This window comes from Nycticebus coucang, chromosome 13 (genome assembly GCF_027406575.1).
Source record: "Nycticebus coucang isolate mNycCou1 chromosome 13, mNycCou1.pri, whole genome shotgun sequence".
NCBI lineage: Eukaryota > Metazoa > Chordata > Mammalia > Primates > Lorisidae > Nycticebus > Nycticebus coucang.
Window position 1 is genome coordinate 7,949,145 of NC_069792.1, and position 23,126 is coordinate 7,972,270.

A 23,126-nucleotide genomic window follows, 5' to 3' on the forward strand; every position below is an offset into this window, starting at 1 on the left:
CAATGTCGATTTTTCCCAGCCATAAAGCATGTTATGTTCTTCCATTTGTTAATAGCCTCTATTTCTTTTCTCAGTGTTTCATAATTTTCTTTATAGATGTCCTTAACCTCTTTTATTAGGTTTATTCCTAGGTATTTCATTTTCTTTGAAGCTATGGTGAAAGAGGTTGTGCCATTAATTAGCTTCTCAACAATCCCATATATCAATGGGCAAGAGACATGAATAGGATTTTCTCTAAAGTTCTTAGACGAATGGCTAACAAACATATGAAAAAATGCTCATCATCCCTATTTATTAGAGAAATGCAAATCAAAACCACCCTAAGACACCATCTAATCCCAGTGAGAATGGCCCACATCACAAAATCTCAAAACTGCAGATGCTGGCGTGGATGTGGAGAGAAGGGAACACTTTTACACTGCTGGTGGGACTGCAAACTAGTACAACATTTTTGGAAGGAAGTATAGAGAACCCTCAAGGAACTCAAACTAGACCTCCCATTTGATCCTACAATCCCATTACTGGGCATCTACCCAGAAGGAAAAAAATCCTTTTACCTTAAGGACACTTTCACTAGACTGTTTATTGCAGCTCAATTTACAATCGCCAAAATGTGGAAACAACATAAATGCCCACCAACCCAGGAGTGGATTAATAAGCTGTGGTATATGCATACCATGAAATATTATTCAGCCATTAAAAAAGATGGAGACTTTATATCTTTTGTATTAACCTGGATGGACGTGGAACACATTATTTTTACTAAAGCATAACAAGAATAGAGAAGCAAGAATCTCATGTACTCAATTCTGATATGAGGACAATTAATGACCTAGTACACGGTAGGGGTAGGGGAAGGGGAGAGCAAAGAGAAGGAAGTTGGGAGGGAGGGGGAGAGAGGGAGAGCAGAGAGAGAGAAAAAGGGAGGGGATGGGGGGTTCATGGTATGTGATACATTTTGGGAGCAGGATACAATTATAAGAGGGACTTTACCTAACAAATGGAATCATTGTAACCAGGTTCTTTGTACCATCAACGAATCCCCAACAATAAAAAAAAAAAAAAAAAAGATAAGTGTGGTATGATCTCATGGACCCACCATTGTACCTGTGATCTGTTATTTACCAACTGTCACTATGCAGCTCATGACTGTCCATGGCCCTGTATTATATTTAGTTTTATGGTTCCATGTTATAGAACAGCTGATTGCCTGTTTTTATGGAAACTGTGCCCTTAGGGAATAGCAGACATTTACAGAGAAGGGATTTCTATCTGCCTTCCCCCATGCTCGAAAAGTGTCATATTATTCTGGGTAAAGATATATTTTATTCACTGCTAAACTATAGATTTTGACTCTCAGTTATGAAATGGACCACGTTAAAGTCCTATATTCATAACAGATTTTATTGGCCAGGTAAAATAGGCTTAAGTAAAATCATGAGTGACTATGACATGGCTGAGGCAGAGCTAAGATCTTCATACACTTTATTTACTGTGCACAATACCATCACAAGAGATGCATAATTATATTTCCTATTTTACAAAGAAGGGCAGTTTGGTAGAGCAGCCATATGATGTATCATATCCTGGGTGGCTTAAACAGTTCTAGAAGCTTCAAGTCCAAGATCGAGGTGTCAGCAGGGTTGGCACAGCCTTCTGACTGTAGAGGAGCATCTACTCTAAGCCCCTCTCCTGTGTTTTACATCATCTTCCCTCCGTGCCTATGTCCAAATTTCCTCTTCCTATGAGGACAACAGTCATGTGAGTTTATTTTAATTACCTTTCCAAAGACCTTATTTTCAAATCTGATTATGTTCTGAGGTGCTGGGGGTTGGAACTTCCACATAAGAACATTTGAGGGTGCACAATTCAGCCCACAGCAGGCCCTCAAAGCCAGAGAGGCTTAATAACAGCCTTACAATCGTACAGCCAGGGGGAGGCCACTAATTAGGTTGGCCACAAGGACCACACATGATCCTATTTCCTTTCCCCTGTGGTTTTGCTTAATTGGTGGGAAATCTACAAGGAGAAGCTGGAGGGAGCACAAGAAGTAGACTTTATATTTTTATAGTGTTTAGTAGCAATAGAGTCACCAGGAGTGCGGACTGAGGCAGGCTTGGTACAAAGTGACCGGTTTGGGGCCCTGTGTGGGACCATTAAATGCTAGTTGGATTAACCAGGTCTCTGTCCATCAGGGACTACCTGGCACCTGGCAGTGGGTAGAGCTGTATCCAAGTTTGAATAAGCTTTTCAATTCACTCTTTCACAAACATTTGTTGTTCTGCTACTCTGCCATGTTGTCTTAGTCAGTTTTGTGGAGCTTATTTTGATTATGGTTCTAAAGGCTGAGAAGTCCAAGGCTGAGGGGCCCACATCTGGCAAGGGGCTTCTTGCTGTGTCATAATGTGTTGGAAGCATCCCTTGGTGAGAGAGCTTGTGAGAGACAGCAAAAGAGGGGTGAACTAAGTCTTACAACGCAGTCATTCTCACGAGAAAGACATTCATCCATTCACGAGGGCAGAGCATTCGTGACCTAGTCACCTCTTAAAGGACCTACCTCTCAACATTGTTGGGCTGGGGATTAAGTCTCAATGTATGAACTTTGGGGGCACATTCAAGCCACAGCATGTGACAAGACTGTTGTGGATGGCAGAGGTACAGCATTCTGGCATTCCAGTGGGGGAGGAGGCCTGGGTAGTGCACAGATTATGTGTAAACCCTGCCAGCCGGGCAGAGTGCTGCACCGGGAACAGAGAGCAGGCGAGGGGCAGTCAGTGATGGGGACTGGGAGGATGTGGGGCAAGTGCGCCAGGCAGAAGACTAGCGAGTAGAAAGGCCCCCAGGTGGAACTGGCTTTGCTGCTCTGGAATAAGGGCGAGGGGGGACACAGTGAACAGGGAAGAAGGGAGGTGATGAAAGGTGGGTGAGGTGGCTGGATCTCCAAGGGCTGATAAGCCAAGGGGAAGAGTCGAGATTTTATTCTGGGTGCAAAGTGAGACCTTTGGAGGGTTTTAAACTTTAAGTGTGTGTATGTGGGGGGATGGGGATACATACTCTGATTTATATTTTGAAAGGATTATTCTGGGAGCTCTGTGGAGAATGGGCTGTGTGTTGGGTTGGGGTTGGAGAGTGCAAAGGGGACCTGACTGGGGTCAATCATTTACTTATTCAAGCAATCAGCATGTCACATCACACAGGGCTGGGTATGCAGGGGACAGAAGGTCATCCCTGGAGGCTCAAAAGCCTGGGCTTTGTTTTTGGTACGGTCTTTCATTCATTTTCTCTGATGTTCAATCAGGCCCTTAAAATTCCTCAGACAGAGGTGAGCGTGCATCATCAAATAATGAAAAAGTTTGAAGATTTTTCTACCTTTAGATCTGTGCGTTGTAAGTGTGTGATAAAACATGAGCTTCCTCTGAGTGGAGAGAGAATGTCAGGACGGTCAGAATATTGCTCGCCTCCAGTTGATGGAACCCGTGTGGCCGTGATATTCACTTCGAAAGGTCACATCAAGGTAGAGAGAAGCACTTAATGCTGGAATTATTGATGTTCCCGTTAATAACGCTTTCCCCACAAAAGTCGCCTTCCTGTCTGGCTAGAAGCCTGGGGACAAGGCCGCCGCCAAGTGGATCTAGCACCAACTCGGCTACAACTAATCCCCTGGCATCCTGTCTGGCTACCAGGGTGGAAACTGCCTTCACTTTCCAGGCAGCCCCAGAGATTCCTCCACAATCCAATTCTTTTAAAAGCTATGGGCCAGGGTGGAGTCTGTGGCTCAAAGGGGTAGGGCGCCGGCCCCATATGCCGGAGGTGGTGGGTTGAAGCCCAGCCCTTGCCAAGAACTGCAGAAAAAACAAAAATAAATAAATAAAGTTTCAAAAAAAAAAAAAAAAGCTAAGGGCCAAGTCCCACAGAGCAAGAGCCAGGAAATACTGGCCACCTAAGCTTTTGAGAATCAGGCAGTGAACGGAGCTAACAATGTTGGCTTGTAATGGTTCACTTGGAGCTGAGCCTCCCAAGAAAGATTCCTGTAAATGGCTTGAATGTGTATTTTGTTTCCCGCTGCAATAACATTCTAGGACCCTGCCTCTGTTCAGAGCGCTCCTAGGCAGGCAGCGATTACGGGCAGTGGAACTAATCACTGAACATATACCTTTGTAAATCTGCCTCTCACTGCAGGAATGTTTTTAACAGTCCTCTCCCAAAGTAGAGTATATGTTCTTTTGGCATTAACTGTAACCTGAGCCTTGAAGGGGCAGTCCCAAAAGACAATGCCCGACAAATGAGAACAGTGTAAAAGAAAAGGCCAAAGAGTCTGTGTAATTCTATACTCTGGTCACTGGAATTTACAAAAGAAAGTTTTACATGATGTTTACCTTCTTTATGGATCAGATCTGAATCAAAATGAGATGAAAGATATTAGCTACTTTAGAAATAAATTCTTTTATTAGTAAGAAACTATTGATTGCATTTAGGGCCTCAGGCTATCTTAAAAAAAAAAAAAGAGAGAGACAGAGAGACCAAGAACCCTGAGGATAAGTTATTGTGTTCAAGGAAAGTATTTCCTTTTCAAAATAAGAATATAATCAATTTCAAAAATTGCTTTGAAGGAAGAAATGAATATTCTCAGTGGGTTAACTTTCAATTGTATCATATACTAGCAAAAATCAATTCTTTTACTTCTGTTTATTTTTCCTGATAACTTTTATAAGTTGGTTAGTCATAAAACCTATTTTGGTTAAAAAAACGCTTTATTTGTTCTGAATCTGTTTTCTCTGATTTTTAAAAAATAAATTGAAACAAATTTAGAAGTTCCTTACAACCAGAGGAATCAATGCATATGAAAAACACAGAGGAACTTTCTTTTATTATTATTATTATTATTAAATCATAGCTGTGTACATTAGTGCAGTGAAGGGGTATAATGTGCTGGTTTCATGTACAATCTGAAATATTTTCATCAAATTGTTTAACATAGCCTTCATGGCATTTTCTTAATTATTGTATGAAGACATTTGTATTCTGCATTTAGTAAGTTTCGCCTGTACCCATTCTAAGATGCACCATAGGTGTGGCCCCACCAATTACCTTCCCTCCACCCCAACCTCCCCCCTTCCTTCCCCTCCCTTGTCCCTTTCCCCATATTCTTATGCTATAGTTGGGTTTAGCCTTCATAGGAAAGCTATAAATTAGCTTCATAGTAGGCCCGAGTACATTCGATACTTTTTCTTCCATTCTTGAGATACTTTGCTAAGAAGAATATGTTCCAGCTCCATCCATGTAAACATGAAAGAGGTAAAATGAAAAAATGCTCATCATCCTTAATCATCAGAGAATGCAAATCAAAACTACTTTGAGATATCATCTAACTCCAGTAAGATTAGCCCATATAACAAAATCCCCAAACCAGAGATGTTGGCGTGGATGTGGAGAAAAGGGAACACTTCTACACTGCTGGTTGGAATGCACATTAATACGTTCCTTTTGGAAGGATGTTTGGAGAATACTCAGAGATCTAAAAATAGACCTGCCCTTCAATTCTATAATTCTTTTACTAGGTATATACCCAGAAGACCAAAAATCACAATATAACAAAGACATCTGTACCAGAATGTTTATTGCAGCCCAATTCATAATTGCTAAGTCATGGAAGAAGCCCAAGTGCCCATCGACCCACGAATGGATTAATAAATTGTGGTACATGTATAGCATGCAATATTGTGCCTTCTTAAAGAAAGATGGAGACTTTACCTCTTTCATGTTTACACAGAGGAACTTTCTGGAAGGCCTAAGTGCTAGAAGATACAGTTCAAAGGAGGAAAGAGAGATGCTGTTTAAATAAATATTATTGTTATTATGTGTTTAGCTCCAGGGACAGAGGTGATGGCTTAAGCAGTAAATTTTCTTTTCTTTTCGTTTATTTTTTTTTTATTATTGGTGTTTCATTGAAGGTACAAGAAACCAGGTTACACTGATCGCATTTGTTAGGCAAAGTCCCTCTTGCAATCGTGTCTTGCCCCCAAAAGGTGTGGCACACACCAGGGCCCCAGCCCACTCCCTCCTTCCCTCTCTCTGCTCTTTCTTTCCCCACCCCGCCCTTTCTCCCTCCCCCACCCCCACAAGCAGTAAATTTTCAAAGATGACTTTGATTCTTGCATCGTGCCCTCCATTCTCCCTCTTTCCGTATGGCACATCAGCTCCTGTAAGAATGAGTGTGTGTTCTCTGAGCACACATCAATGTACAGTGGGGATAAAATTTCAAAGCATGTTCAAGAGAAGTTAAAGGCAGCCCTAGTCTAAAATATATACAAAGCATCTGCACAGTGCTTTGTCCACATGCACGGGACTGCACTTTAATTTTTTATAGATCTGATGCCAAATACTAAAACAGCTAGTCATTGGGCTGGTGACTCAGTTTCCTGAAATATCCTGAGTGTGAGGATGGCAGTTACTCCTTCTCCTATGGCAGCTTTCAGTTTCTCAGGGTTTGCCAAACAGGTCTTTGAGACGGGGTCGAGGTGGTGTAGGGGTGCCAGGAAGGTGAGGCCACACGCGGGTCTGTATCCAGGAGAGACCCTGCTCACCAGTCATAACCTTTCACCTGAGTGTCAACGTGGCACTCTAGGCAGCCGTATCCAAGTGTTTTAGAAGCAGGCGTGCAAGATGAAGCCTCCTTACTGTCCCTGACATGCTATATACGTGCTCCCAAAGGTTTGACTGAAATCTTAACAGACCAGATCGATATGCTGACCGGTGGACAGAGATGGTAAATAGTTCAGAGGAGCCACGTGGCCCAATAGCGAAACCCCTCAAACTATGAGGTCCAGTCTTCTGGTTTGGGGAGTAAGTTTTATGTGACATGCCGGAGGGCTTCATTCTCATCAAATATTTTAATTACATAATTAAATGCAGACAGAGCAGGCATTCTGAGTAGTATCAATGGAAATAACAGTGACGATAATATTGCTTCTTATTCGCTGGACACCTACATTGTAGCAGACATGAGACATTTTTATATATATCCTCTCTGATCCACTCACTCATCCTGCACAGTGGGCTCAGAGAAGTTGAGAAAGTTGAGCAAGATCAAGAATGCAGACAGCAAAGGAGAGGGTTTGCACACCTCCTTTTGCAGGACCCCCTTCTTTCTACTCCAGCATGTGGAAAATTAACACAACTGCTAATATCTTAAGTGACAACAATGTATCAATTAGACTGGTTCTGAGATAAGATTAAATGGAACAACAATCAATTTTAAAACTATCTAGTACAAATGTTCCTCTAAGTCATAGGGAAGGTATGTGGCTTGACAGTATTGTCACTGAGAAGACTTGGAAGTTTCATCTTACTAAGCATAAAATGCGTTACTTGCATTGGGTTTCATTAATGAACAGAAAGTGTCCGGAGTGAAGGAGGCAGATTCTAAATGCAGTGAGCGTGGTGATCAGGGAGAACAAACATGACCAGCTGGCTCACAAAACATTGCTTCTGTCCGGGAAATTATTTAATATTTTTGTTCGCAATGTAGTTAGTGAGAATGGGAGAAGCTGATTTTCTGTTAATTATTAAGTCTACTTTTTTTTCTTTATCTTTAAAATAAAGGATTGACTTCTGGAACTGACAATTCCCTTATAATTTTGTTTGGATTTTTTTCTTTCTTTCTGCTGCTCTGTCACTAGAACTAGACAGTATTACTTACCCAAAGACAAGCAGGATAAAGGTATCTTACATGGACATTGCTACAGAGGAGTAGCACAATATATCATTCTTTGTCTGATCTTTCATATCTGCAAAATGTTTTATATTTCTCTCTTCAGCTCTTTTTTTTTTTTTGTCATTTTTTGAACTAAATACCTTCTTAGAAAACTTACTAAAGAGTTTTAACGTTAAAGGATCACTCCTAACATGCTGTACCATGTAATGTTTGACTTCAGAATACCGGTTTTGTGGTGGCTGATTTTAGGTGACTGTCAAATCTCAGGGAGACCCTTGGGACCTGTTCTTCCACCAGGCAACTTGGGTCTTCCCAGGCCTGTTGCAAAAAATATTCAGTGGATTATTTTTGTTTCTACTATAGTACACTATCTTGGACAAATTTGTATACTGTAGTTACGTGAGAAGCCATGACAGAAACCTGGGCACCTGAGGCCAGATTCCATTTATGCCAATGATATTTTAATGTTCGTTGGACATCGGTGCCCTGGTCAGCTACAGATCTGCTCCACATCGTCTGCTTCTGAATAAAAATAAACCAAACTGCATTTTTGGACCATTTGCTATAGAAAACTGTACTTTTATGACTTTAAATACAGAACTCCTTTCCCTCCCAATAAGGAAATAAATCAATGCAATGCAAATTCAAATATAGGCGCTCCATATATGGCTCACATCATATGGAGGGGTATGTATGTAAAATTTGAAAGCATCGTGAAATATACTTCCGTCACCCCCCAAATGAAATAGAAAGCCATTTTGATTGTGTTCATAGGTATTAGGTATTGCCTAATTCTTTGTAAATGCTTTAAGTAGGGCTCCCAGCTTTAGAGCGTATTTGACTTAAGAGTTTCCCACATTACGAGAAGGAACTTGTGCAGCTTAGGGAACTTCATGGTAGTTCTGAGGGAGGCATCAAGAGACAGGACAATGCCATAGTTTGTTTTCTTGTAATTTTTATCATCACAAATCCTATCTCCTCCACTCAGCTTGGTCAAATTCAGAGGCATCCTCCTTCATGGAAACCTCACAGTAAAGCGAGCAGTATTAAAATATTTTATTCGAAAGCTCCTGCCAACCTTGTTATCTGGGAGGCTTCCTCATCTCTGAAATACCAAGTTTTAATGTTTCGAGGTTAGGGTGGTACCTATCAGGACAAAGTATGCACGTCTTGGCTTTAACTCATGGATCAGATTTTTGTTTATGTGCAGAGAAAGCAATTTGCTGAAAAGTCAGGTTTTATTAAAAGTGAATCTGCTAAATTGCTTTAGCATATCAAAAACCAGGCTTGGCAAACTCAAACTACAGAATTCTTTGTTTGTTTTTGTTTTTGTTTTTTGCATCAATCACATGTCACACACACACCATCTCCTGAACCAAAGAGAGAAAAACAAATCCAAAAATCTTCCCCCCTCCTTAAATTTCTTTTCTTTCTATGCATTCTTTTGTAATTCACATCATTAGTCTTTATAATACTATTATTGATTGGCTTCTTAAATTATTTTCTATCTCATTGGTTAACTTTACTGTATTGATTCCTAAATAGACAGAAGAATTTAAAAATTTTTACTTAAAAAAAAATATGGTCCTGACAAAAGTCATGTGTTGTTTTCCTTAGATCCGGTCTTTCGGTAGTTGAAAGAGCACGTGGGTTTCTCTTTGCAGCTGTTTCTGACATGAGTTTCATATTCTGTTCTCATACTACCAATATTTTGTTCCTAGTACTTTCTATTTCTTTTTTATTTTTAGGGATAGTGTCTCACTCTTGTTCAGGCTCGTCTCAAACTCCTGAGCTCAATCAATCCACCCTCCTCGGCCTCCCAGAGTGCTAGGACTACAGGCATGAGTCACCACACGCCCTGTCTCTAATATTTTCTATTGACTGATTGATTTTCTTCCTTCTTCTCTTCCCTTCCTTATTTTGTCTATAGTCTATAAGAGATGCAAAATGTCTAAAAATTATTATGAAAAATACTCTGTCTCTCCCACAATAAAGTTATTTCCTCAAGGAAATGTAGCATCCCTCCACAAAATGTAAAGTCCTATGATGTAATATTAAATGACATTTATTTGAGATTTCTATTTGGGATGTGATTATGTAAGGAGTAATTATACTACTTTTTAATGTAAATGTGAAATCTTTCTCTTTCCCCCAGAAGCACTGTTTCACAAGCAGAATTCTCCAAAAATATGAGGGATATTTCTGAATTAGACTTTGGGGAGTTCTAGTTCCTCTGACTTTGGTGCCACATGTTTTCAGACTGAACAAAACAAATGCTTTGAAAGTGCATCCTGATTCATAGATATCTCTGTCCCAGGTTTCCTTGAAAACATGTTGGAGCACTTCCCCATGGAAGAAAATTCCTGAGCTGTGTCATGGTGAAACCCCTTCTGCCTCCAGGTCCTCCTGTGAAGTCAGGGCACTGTCCTGTGTGCGCCGGGAACCACAGAGCCCTGGCTTGTGAGTGTTTCCCCTCTTCACCATCCGTCTCAGCCATTAGAACGTCCTTACTGCTGCACGTCCTGCTGTTCAAATCATGACTTGGCCAGCAGCTTCACTTAAAGAAAATAAAAGCATACAAAAAACAAACAAACAAACAACAATCTAGTGCCTCTTGCCAATACTAGCTGGAAAGTAGCATACAATTCAGGAAATTCGAGCTCAGCATTGTGGCGGGTGGCTTGGGAGGCTAAGGCAAGAGAATTGCTTGAACATAAGAGTTTGAGGTTGCTGTGAGCTATGACAACATGGCACTCCACCCAGCGTGACAGAGTGAGAGTCTGTCACCAAACAAATAAAATAAAATAAAAATAAAAAAAAGAAAGGAAAGTCTATCTTCTACGCTGCCAGTTAAGGGGGAGCTCCTTTGTCCAAATTTAGTTCCAGAACAAGCTCCAACCTCTGCCGTGAGTCAGATCAGAGCCTTAGGACACACACACTCAAAAGGACTCTTTGAAATTCCAATCAAGGGGGCACCAGGGCTCCTCCTGAGGCAAACTGGCACTGGGGGATGGAAGTGAATTTTACAAATATTTCTTCCCCATCTGTCACTTGTCTTCTCATTATCACAACTGTGTCTTTTGCAGAACTGCAGTTTTCAATTTTAATAAAGACCAGTTTATCAATTATTGCTTTCATGAAGCATGTCTGTCTTTGGTGTTGTATCTTAAAACATCCCAAGATCTTTTTATCCTATATTACCTTCTCAGAATTTCATAGTTTTAGCTCTACATTTGGATCTGATGACTCTTTTTTTTTTTTGAGACAGAGTCTCACTCTGTCACCCTGGTTAGAGTGCTGTGGCGTCATAGCTCACAATAACCTCCAACTCCGGGCTCAAGTGATTCTCTTGCCTCAGCCTCCCAAGTAGCTGGGACTACACGTGCCCACCACAATGCCCAGCTAATTTTAGTGACAGAGTCTTGCTCTTGCTCAGGCTGGTCTTGAATTACTGAGCTCAAACAGTCCACCCTCCTTGGCCTCCCAGAGTGCTAGGATTACAGGTGTGAGCCAGCACGTGTGGCCTGGGTCTATGACACATTTTGAGTTAATTTGTTGTGAAAGGTGTATGTTTGTGTTTAATTTTTTTTTTTTCTGCATGTGGAAATCGAGTTGTTTAAGCACTACTTGTTGGAAAGGCTGTATTTCCTCCATTGTACTAGGAAAGATGTTTGCTCCTCTGTCAAAGATCAGTCGGCTGTTTTAATGTGATTATTTTCTGGCCTCTGTTTCTGTTCCCTTCATCTCTATGTCTATTCTTTTTTATTTTTAAAGTTTATTTTATTTTGTTTTGTTTTTATTAAATGATAACTGTACATTGATGCATTTATGGGGTTCAGTGTACTGATTTGATATACAATGTGAAATGCTTACATTCAACTGACACATTCATCACAATTATACTCATTTCTTAATAGTTTTGAAATGTACATTGCATCATCACATTAGGTGAGGTCCCCCCAGATACCCTCTCTCCTCCCTCCTCTCTCCCCTCCCTCTCTCTCCTCTTCCCTTCTACTTTCTGGACTATGGTTATACTTTACCATTCATATGAATGTGTAGGTGGTTATATAGTGATTTCATAGTAGTATTGAGTATGTTGGATACATTTTTCCCCATTCTTGAGATACTTTACTAAGAAGAATATGTTCCAGCTCCATCCATGTAAACATAAAAGATGCGAAGTCTCCATCTTTTTTATGGCTGCGTAGTATTCCATGGTGTACATATACCACAGTTTGTTAATCCACTCATGGGTCGATGGACACTTGGGCTGTTTCCATGTCTTGGCAATTATGAACTAGGCTTCAGTAAGCATTCTGGTGCAAATGTCTTTGTTGTAAAATAATTTTTGATGATCTCGGTATATACCTAATAGAAGAACTACAGGATCGAATGGTAGGTCTAATTTTAGTTCTTTTTAAACTTTTTTTTTTTTTTATTGTTGGGGATTCATACAATAAGGTACAATAAGGGTACAATAAGGGTACAATAAGCCAGGTTACACTGATTGCAATTGTCAGGTAAAGTCCCTCTTGCAATCATGTCTTGCCCCCATAAAGTGTGACACACACCAAGGCCTCACCCCCCTCCCTCCTTCCCTCTTTCTGTTTCCCCCCCATAACCATAATTGTCATTAATTGTCCTCATATCAAAATTGAGTACATAGGATTTATGCTTCTCCATTCTTGTGATGCTTTACTAAGAATAATGTCTTCCACGTCCATCCAGGTTAATACGAAGGATGTAAAGTCTCCATTTTTTTTAATGGCTGAATAGTATTCCATGGTATACATATACAGCTTGTTAATCCATTCCTGGGTTGGTGGGCATTTAGGCTGTTTCCACATTTTGGCGATTGTAAATTGAGCTGCAATAAACAGTCTAGTACAAGTGTCCTTATGATAAAAGGATTTTTTTCCTTCTGGGTAGATGCCCAGTAATGGGACTGCAGGATCAAATGGGAGGTCTAGCTTGAGTGCTTTGAGGTTTTTCCATACTTCCTTCGAGAAAGGTTGTACTAGTTTGCAGTCCCACCAGCAGTGTAAAAGTGTTCCCTTCTCTCCACATCCACGCCAGCATCTGAATTTTTGAGATTTTCTGATGTGGGCCATTCTCACTGGGGTTAGATGATATCTCAGGGTTGTTTTGATTTGCATTTCTCTAATATATAGAGATGATGAACATTTTTTCATGTGTTTGTTAGCCATTCGTCTATCGTCTTTAGAGAAAGTTCTATTCATGTCTCTTGCCCATTGATATATGGGATTGTTGGCTTTTTTCATGTGGATTAATTTGAGTTCTCTATAGATCCTAGTCATCAAGCTTTTGTCTGATTGAAAATATGCAAATATCCTTTCCCATTGTGTAGGTTGTCTCTTTGCTTTGGTTATTGTCTCCTTAGCTGTACAGAAGCTTTTCAGTTTAATGAAGTCCCATTTGTTTATTTTTGTTGTTGTTGCAATTGCCATGGCAGTCTTCTTCATGAAGTCTTTCCCTAGGCCAATATCTTCCAGTGTTTTTCCCATGCTTTCTTGGAGGATTTTTATTGTTTCATGCCTTAAGTTTAAGTCCTTTATCCATCTTGAATCAATTTTTGTGAGTGGGGAAAGGTGTGGGTCCAGTTTCAGTCTTTTACATGTAGACATCCAGTTCTCCCAACACCATTTATTGAATAGGGAGTCTTTCCCCCAAGGTATGTTCTTGTTTGGTTTATCAAAGATTAGGTGGTTATAAAATGTTAGTTTCATTTCTTGGTTTTCAATTCGATTCCAAGTGTCTATGTCTCTGTTTTTGTGCCAGTACCATGCTGTCTTGAGCACTATGGCTTTGTAGTACAGACTAAAATCTGGTATGCTGATGCCCCCAGCTTTATTTTTGTTACAGAGAACTGCCTTAGCTATACGGGGTTTTTTCCGGTTCCATACAAAACGCAGAATCATTTTTTCCAAATCTTGAAAGTACGATGTTGGTATTTTGATAGGAATGGCATTGAATAGGTAGATTGCTTTGGGAAGTATAGACATTTTAACAATGTTGATTCTTCCCATCCATGAGCATGGTATGTTCTTCCATTTGTTAATATCCTCTGCTACTTCCTTTCTGAGGATTTCATAGTTTTCTTTATAGAGGTCCTTCACCTCCTTCGTTAGATATATTCCTAGGTATTTCATTTTCTTTGAGACTATGGTGAAGGGAGTTGTGTCCTTAATTAGCTTCTCATCTTGACTGTTATTGGTGTTTACAAAGGCTACTGTCTTGTGGACATTGATTTTATATCCTGAAACATTACTGTATTTTTTGATGACTTCTAGGAGTCTTGTGGTTGAGTCTTTGGGGTTCTCTAAGTATAAGATCATGTCGTCAGCAAAGAGGGAGAGTTTGACCTCCTCTGCTCCCATTTGGATTCCCTTTATTTCCTTGTCTTGCCTAATTGTATTGGCTAGAACTTCCAGCACTATGTTTAATAGTAAAGGTGACAGAGGACAACCTTGTCTGGTTCCAGTTCTAAGAGGAAAAGCTTTCAGTTTTACTCCATTCAGTAAAATATTAGCTGTGGGTTTGTCATAGATAGCTTCAATCAGTTTTAGAAATGTGCCACCTATGCCTATACTCTTCAGTGTTCTAATTAGAAAAGGATGCTGGATTTTATCAAATGCTTTTTCTGCATCTATTGAGAGGATCATGTGATCTTTATTTTTGCCTCTGTTAATATGGTGGATAACGTTTATGGACTTGCGTAGGTAAAACCAGCCTTGCATCCCTGGGATGAAGCCTACTTGATCCTGATGAGTGACTTTTTTGATGATAAGCTGTAATCTATTGGCTAGGATTTTGTTGAGAATTTTTGCATCTATATTCATGAGTGAGATTGGTCTGAAATTCTCCTTTTTGTTTGGGTCTTTTCCTGGTTTTGGTATCAGGGTGATGTTTGCTTCATAGAATGTGTTGGGGAAGATTCCTTCTTCCTCAATTTTTTGGAATAATTTCTGCAGTACAGGAATAAACTCTTCCTTGAAGGTTTGATAGAATTCTGGTGTGAAGCTGTCTGGACCAGGGAATTTTTTGGTTGAAAGATTTTTTATTGATTCTTTGATCTCAGTGCTTGAAATTGGTCTGTTCAGGAGCTCTCTTTCTTCCTGGTTAAGTCTAGGGAGAGGGTGTGATTCCAAATATTGATCCATTTCCTTCACATTGTCAAATTTCTGGGCATAGAGTTTCCGGTAGTATTCAGAGATGATCTCTTGTATCTCTGTGGGATCAGTTGTTATTTCCCCTTTATCATTTCTGATTGAGGTTACTAGAGATTTTACTTTTCTATTCCTCGTTAGTCTGGCCAATGGTTTATCTATTTTATTTATTTTTTCAAAAAACCAACTCCTTGTTTCATTAATTTTCTGAATGATTCTTTTGTTTTCAATTTCATTGATCTCTGATTTGATTTTGGATATTTCTTTTCTTCTACTGAGTTTAGGGTTAGATTGCTCTTCTTTTTCCAATTCCATAAGATCTCTTGTGAGATTGTTGATGCGCTCTCTTTCTGTTTTTCAAATGTAGGCGTCTAAAGCGATGAATTTTCCTCTCAAAACTGCTTTTGCAGTATTCCACAGGTTTTGGTAGCTTGTGTCTTCATTGTTGTTCTGCTCAAGGAAGTTAATGATTTCCTGTTTTATTTCTTCCTGTACCCATCTGTTATTCAACAGAAGATTGTTTAATTTCCATGCCTTTGGGTGGGGTCGAGCATTTTTGTTAGAGTTGAGTTCCACCTTTAGTGCCTTATGGTCTGAGAGGATACAAGGTAAAATTTCAATTCTTTTGATTCTGTTGATATTTGTTTTGTGTCCCAGGATATGATCAATTTTGGAGAATGTTCCATGGGGTGATGAGAAGAATGTATATTCTTTATCTTTGGGATGGAGTGTTCTATATGCGTCTATCAAGCACGGTTGTTCTCGGGTCTCATTTAAATCTCTTATATCTTTGTTTAATTTCTGTTCAGAGGATCTGTCCAGCTCTGTAAAAGCAGTGTTAAAGTCCCCTGTTTTTATGGGATTATCAGATATCATATTGCTCAGACTGAGTAAAGTCTGTTTCACGAATCTGGGAGCATTTAAATTGGGTGCATAAATATTTAGAATTGAAATGTCTTCTTATTGTATTTTTCCCTTGAGCAATATAAATTGACCATCTTTGTTTTTTTTTTTACTTTAGTTGCTTTAAATCCACATGAATCTGAAAATAAGATTGCAAGTCCTCTTTTCTTCTGAATGCCATTTGCCTGAAAAATTGTCTTCCAACCCTTGACTCGGAGCTTTAATTTGTCTTTTGAAGCCAGGTGTGTTTCTTGCAGACAGCAAATGGATGGCTTGTGTTTTTTAATCCAGTCAGCCAATCTATGTCTCTTCAGTGGGGAATTCAAGCCATTAACATTTATTGGGATAATTGATAAGTGTGGTAGTATTCTATTCATCTTATTTGGTGAGAGTCCATTGCTTAGTTTTATCTTTTGCATCAGTGTGGAGGTTAGGTTCTGTCCTTTAATTTCTGAGTTCTTACTTTGCTGCTGATCCATTGTGGTGGTCAGTGTGCAGAACAGCTTGAAATATTTCCTGTAGAGCGGTCTTGTTGTGGCGAATTTCCTCAGTGTTTGTATATCCGTAAATGATTTGATTTCTCTATCAATTTTTAAGCTTAGCTTAGCAGGGTACAGAATTCTGGGCTGGAAATTGTTCTGTTTAAGTAGATTAAAGGTAGATGACCATTGTCTTCTTGCTTGGAAAGTTTCATTAGAGAAGTCTGCGGTCACTCTGATGGATTTGCCCCTGTAGGTCAACTGGCGCTTACTCCTGGCAGCTTGCAGAATCTTTTCTTTTGTCTTGACTTTGAACAGGTTCATCACAATGTGTCTTGGAGAAGCTTGGTTAGAGTTGAGGCGACCTGGGGTCCGATATCCCTCTGAAAGCAGTGTCAGAATCTTTGATGATATTTGGGAAATTTTCTTTTATAATATTCTCTAGTATGGCTTCCATTCCTCTGGGGCATTCTTCTTCCCCTTCTAAAATTCCTATAACTCGTATGTTGGAACACTTCTTAAAGTCCCGTAATTCTGACAGTGAACGTTCTGCTTTCTCTCTCTTCTTTTCTACCTCTTTTACTATCTGAGTTATCTGAAAAACTTTGTCTTCTACCTCTGAAATTCTTTCTTCTGCATGGTCTACTCTGTTGCTGATAATTTCCATTGCATCTTTAAGTTCCCTAATTGACTATTTCAGTTCCTTCAGCTCTGCTGTATCCTTTTTATATTCTTCTTATCGTTCATCTCTTATTTGATTCTGTTTTTGGATTTCCTTTTGATTATTTTCCACTTTATTAGCAGTTTCCTTCATTGTTTCCATAATTTCTTTCATTGTTTTCATCATGTGTATTCTAAATTCCCTTTCTATCATTCCTAACATTTCTTTATAGGTGGAATCTTCTGCAGTAACTACCTCATGGTCCCTTGGCGGGGTTGTTCTGGACTAGTTCTTCATGTTGCCTGGGGTTGTCTTCTGATTCTTCCTCATGAGTGATTTCTTTTATCTGTTTCCTTGCACTAATTTTCCTTTCACTTCCTCTTGCTGTTTAAGTTCTCGTGCCTGTGGACTAAGGGTTAGATGAGTCCTTTTGGTACAGGACCAGAAGGGTGAGAAGGTTGAAGAGCAAGAAAGGGAAGAAAGAAAGGAGGACCGAGTGAAAAGAAAAAAAAAATAGAAAAAGGAGAGGGGGTGGGTAAAAGGAATATTGACAAAAAGAAGAGAGGCACAGAAAGAGGGAGACAGAGCAATATAGGTGTACAGTAGGGTAGTTTGACACAACCTTAAAAAAAACCACCTTCTGGGGTTGCCCAGTTGGGTGGTTTTCTTGAGGTCAGCAGCTTTTTGCTAACCTGATCAGACACAGTACCCCACCTCCAGTAAGTAGAGAGGAAAGACAGAAATGCTATAAATCAAACCAAAACAAGCAAACAGAAAACTTTACAGGATAATATTGATTGAAAAACCAAATAATAGCAGTAGAAACACTAGCAAAAATGAAGTTCTAGTTATTGAAAAATGCAACAATGGGAAATTATGATTAAACTAGGAAAATTGAGAAAGAAAAAAGATCGGTACAGAAAAGGTTGAAATTAAATAACAAAACAACATCAACAACATCAAAATAAACAAAAAAAACAACCAAAAAAAAAGCACAACCAAAGACAAAGCAGTATGTGTATGTTGTTGAATATTGTCTGGGCAACACGTGGTCTTCTGGGGTATGAGATGTTAATCACAGTTCTGATACGACTGGAGGCTGCTGATTTCTCAAACCCCAGCAGGTAGACACCCTAAATCTCTCTTCAGCCCGCTTAAAAGGCACTTTGAACTTGTAAACTTGCTGAGCAGAAGCTTTCCCAGGAAAGTGCTTGTCACTGGAATCACTGCTGAAGTGGCTATCCACTTACCCAGTGTGCCAAAACCGGTCTCACTCTGCCCCTGAGGGTTAGGGCTGCAAGGCAGCTCAGACCCCACCCTTAGGCTACTCGGTCCCTGGGTTACTAGCTCCCACCCGATTCTAGCTCTGCTACCCTGAGGGCGGAGCTTGCCGGGGCAGATCCCTCACAATGGCTCCCTGTGGCCCACAGCCAAACACTATTAGCTCCGTCTGGCTCAGTGGCTCAGACTGGGGCCCTAGACAACGGCCAAAGTTCTCCGCACTCCTGCTCAGGCTCTCCCCAAGGCAGTTCAACTGAGTGCCTAATCCAAAGACACCAAAACAGTTCACAGGTAAGGCCTTTCCGGTTTGCAGTCTCGCTGCTACTGAACTTACAGTAGCGGGCGGGTGTAGACCGATTGAACATACGCGACCACTTGCCGGTTTTCCACTGTTTTAGTCCTCTTCTTGGGGTCCAGAAGTCTCTTGCTGACTCTCGATATCCTCAGAGGGGTGATGATAGGCAGATCCCACCAGCCAGAGATGCCTGGAGTCCTATCTCACCAGACTCACGGTGCCCAGATGCAAGGAAGCTGTTACTCGGCCGCCATCTTGCTCTCCACTCTCATTCCCCATATTCTTAGGTTATAACTGGGTTATAGCTTTCATATGAAAGCCAAAAATTAGTTTCAGAGTAGGGCTGAGTACATTGGATACTTTTCTTCCATTCTTGAGATACTTTACTAAGAAAAATATGTTCCAACTCCATTCATGTAAACATGAAAGAGGTACAGTCTCCATCTTTCTTTAAGACTGCATAATATTCCATGGGGTACATATACCATAATTTATTAATCTAGTCATGGATCGATGGGCATGTGGGCTTTTTCCATGACTTAGCAATTGTGAATTGGGCTGCACTAAACACTCTGGTGCAAATATCTTTGTTGTAATGTGATTTTTGGTCTTCTGTGTATATAGCTACTAGAGGAATTATAGGATTGAATGGCAGGTCTATTTTTACATCTCTAAGTGTTCTCCAAACATCTTTCCAGAAGGAATGTATTAATTTGCATTCCCACCAGCAGTGCAGAAGTGTTCCCTTTTCTCCACATCCGCGCCAACATCTCTGGTCTTGGGATTTTGTGATATGGGCTAATCTTACTGGAGTTAGATGGTATCTCAAGGTAGTTTTGATTTGCATTTCTCTGATGATTAAAGATGATGAGCATTTTTTCATATGTCTGTATGCCGTGCACCTGGCTTCTTCAGAGAAGTTTCTCTTCAAGTCCCTTTCACAGTCTGTGATGGGATCACTTGTTCTTCTCTTGCTTATACATTTGAATTCTCTGCGGATTCTTGTTATTAAACCTTTGTCGGAGACATAACCTGCAAATATTCTCTCCCATTCTGAGTGCTGTCTGCTTGCTTTACTTACTGTGTTCTTGGCTGTGCAGAAGTTTTTGGTTTGATCAGGTCCCAGTAGTGTATTTTTGAAGCTGCTTTAATTGCCTGGGGGGTCCTCTTCATAAAATACTCACCCAGACCGATTTCTTCAAGGGTTTTCTCTGTACTCTCTTCTAGTATTTTTATAATCTCATGTCTTAAGTTTAAATCTTTAATCCAGTGAGAGTCTATCTTAGTTAATGGTGAAAGGTGTGGGTCCAGTTTTAGTTTTCTACAGGTTGCCAGCCAGTTCACCCAGCACCATTTGTTAAATAGGGAATCTTTTCCCCACTGAAGGTTTTTAATTGGCTTGTCAAAAATCAGATAATGGTAAGTAGCTGGATTCATCTCTTGGTTCTCTATTCTGTTGCAGACATCTATCCCTGTTTTTGTGCCAGTACCATGCTGTTTGATCAATATCAATTTATAATATAGTCTGAGTTCTGCTAGCATAATTCCTCCTGCTTTGTTTTTATTTCTAAGTAATGTCTTGGCTATTCAAGTTTTTTTTTTATTCCATATAAAACAAAGTATTATTTTTACAAGATCTTTAAAGTATGACAGTGGGTCTTTAATAGAGATTGCTTTAAAATTGTATATTGCTTTGGGTAGTATGGACATTTTAACAATGTTGATTCTTCCCAGCCATGAGCATGGTATGTTTTTCCATTTGTTAACATTTTCAGCTACTTGTTTTCTTAGAGTTTCATAGTTCTCTTTATAGAGATATTTCACGTCTTTTGTTAGATAAACTCCCAAATATTTCATCTTCTTTGGCACTACTGTGAATGGAATAGAGTCCTTAACTGTTTTTTCAGCTTGACTATTGTTGGTATATATAAAGGCTACCGATTTATGAATGTTGATTTTGTAACCTGAGACGCTGCTGTATTCCTTGATCATTTCTAAAAGTTTTTTTTTTTTTGAGACAGAGTCTCACTTCACGGCCCTTGGTAGAGTGCCGTGGCCTCACACAGCTCACAGCAACCTCCAACTCCTGGGCTTAAGCGATTCTCTTGCCTCAGCCTCCCGAGTAGCTGGGACTACAGGCGCCTGCCATAACTACAGGCGCCTGCCCGGCTATTTTTTGGTTGCTTGAACCTGCCACCCTCGGTATATGGGGCTGGTGCCTTACCGACTGAGCCACAGGCACCGCCCCATTTCTAAAAGTTTTGTACTAGAATCCCTGGTGTTTTCCAGATATACAATCATATCATCTGCGAAGAGTGAAAGTTTGATCTCTTCTGACCCTATATGGATACCCTGGATCGCCTTTTCTTCCCTAATTGCAATGGCTAAACCTTCCATCACAATGTTATAGAGCAGTGGAGACAATAGGCAGCCTTGTCTAGTTCCTGATCTGAGTGGAAATGATTTCAGTTTAACTCCATTCAATATGATATTGGCTGTGGGTTTGCTATAGTTGGACTCTATCAGTTTAAGAAATGTCCCTTCTATACCAATTTCTTAAGTGTTCTGATCATGAAGGGGTGCTGGATATTATCAAAAGCTTTTTCTGTGTTAATTGAGATAATCAGGTGGTCTTTGTTTTTTAATTTGTTTATGTGCTGACTTATACTTATGAATTTATGTATATTAAACTTGAGAGCCTGGGACAAAATTGACTTGGTCATGATGTATAATTTGTTTGATATGTTGCTCAATTCTGTTTGTTAGGATCTTGTTGAATATTTTTTCATCTATATTCATTAGTGTTATTGGTCTTTAATTTTCTTTTCTTGTTGGGTCTTTTCCTGGTTTGGGGATCAGCGTTGTGTTTGCTTCATAGAACGTGTTGGGTAGTTTTCCTTCTTTTTCTACATTTTGGAACAGGTTGAGTAATATGGGTACTAGTTCCTCTTTAAAGGTTTGGTGGAATTCTGATGTGAAGCCATCTGGTCCCAGGCTATTCTTTTTAGGGAGATCTCATATAGCTGGTGCTATTTCAGAACTTGATATTGGCATGTTCAACATTTCCACTTGATTCTGGCTAAGTCTTGGAAGGTGACGTGCTTCCAAGTATCGGTCAATTTCCTTCAGATTTTCATATTTCTGAGAATAAAGTTTCTTGTTATATTCATTAAGGGTTTTTTGAATTTCTGAGGAGTCTGTTGTTATTTCATCTTTGTCGTTTCTGATTGATGAAATTAGAGATTTTACTCTTTTTTTTCTGGTTAGGTTAGCCAAAGGTTTATGTATTTTATTGACCTTTTCAAAAAACAACTTTTTGATTTATTGATCTGTTGTATTATTCTTTTGTTTTCCATTTCATTTAATTCTTCTCTAATTTTTGGTTATTTCGTGTCTTCTACTGGGTTTGGGTTGGAATGTTCTTCCTTTTCCAGTTGCTTGAGATGTCCCATTAAGTTTTCAACTTCCTCTCTTTCCATTCTCTTGAGGAAGGCTTGCAGTGCTATAAATTTCCCTCTTAGGACTGCCTTTGTGGTATCCCAGAGGTTCTGATAATTCGTGTCTTCATTGTCATTTTGTTCCAAAAATTTGGTGATTTCCTTCTTAATCTCATGTCTGACCCAGCTATCATTCAGCTAAGGTTATTTAACTTCCATGTTTTTGTATGAGTTTGCAGATTCCTGTTGTTACTGAGTTCAACTTTTATTCTGTGGTGGTCCGAGAGGATACAAGGAATAATTTTTATTACTTTAAATTTACTGAGGTTAGACTTGTGACCTAAGATGTGATCGATTTTGGAGTACGTTCTGTGGGCTGAGGATAAGTATGTGTATTCAGTTTTGTGGGATGAAATGTTCTGTAGATGTCTGCTAAATCCAAACGTTGGATGTCTAGGTTTAAATCTAAAGTTTCTTTTTCTTCTTATTGGAGGATCTATCCAGCATTGCTAAAGGAGTGTTGAAATCTCCAACTGTTATGGAGCTGGAGGAAATCAAGTTGCTCATATCTGTTAGAGTTTCTCTTATAAATTGAGGTGCATTCTGGTTGGGTGCAATTTCAATTCATAATTGAAATCTCATCATATTGAGTATTACCCTTAACAAATATGTAGTGACCATTCTTATCTTTCTTTACTTTTGTTGGTTTAAAGCCTATTGTGTCAGCAAATAGAATTGGAGCACCTGTTCTTTTCTGTTTACCATTTGCCTGAAATATGGATGACCATCCTTTCACCCTGAGTCTATATTTATCTTTTAAGGTAAGATGTGACTCTTGTATGCAGCAAATATCTGGCCTGAGTTTTTGTATCCAGTCAGCTAACCTGTGCCTCTTTAGGGGACAGTTTAAACAGTTCACATTAATGGAGAATATTCATAGGTCTGGTAAAATTTGGGGTATCATGTTTTTCAAAAGTCCGGGGTACAATTTTAATCCTTTCACCATTGTGGAAGTTGGAGTTTGAGTGAGTTTATTTTTGTGGTAGAGGATTGGGGTGGCCATTATGGAGGATAGGTCTGAGAATATCCTGGAGAACTGGTTTGGTTATGGCAAATTTCTTCAACATATGAATGTCAGTAAAATATTTAATTTCTCCATCATAAAT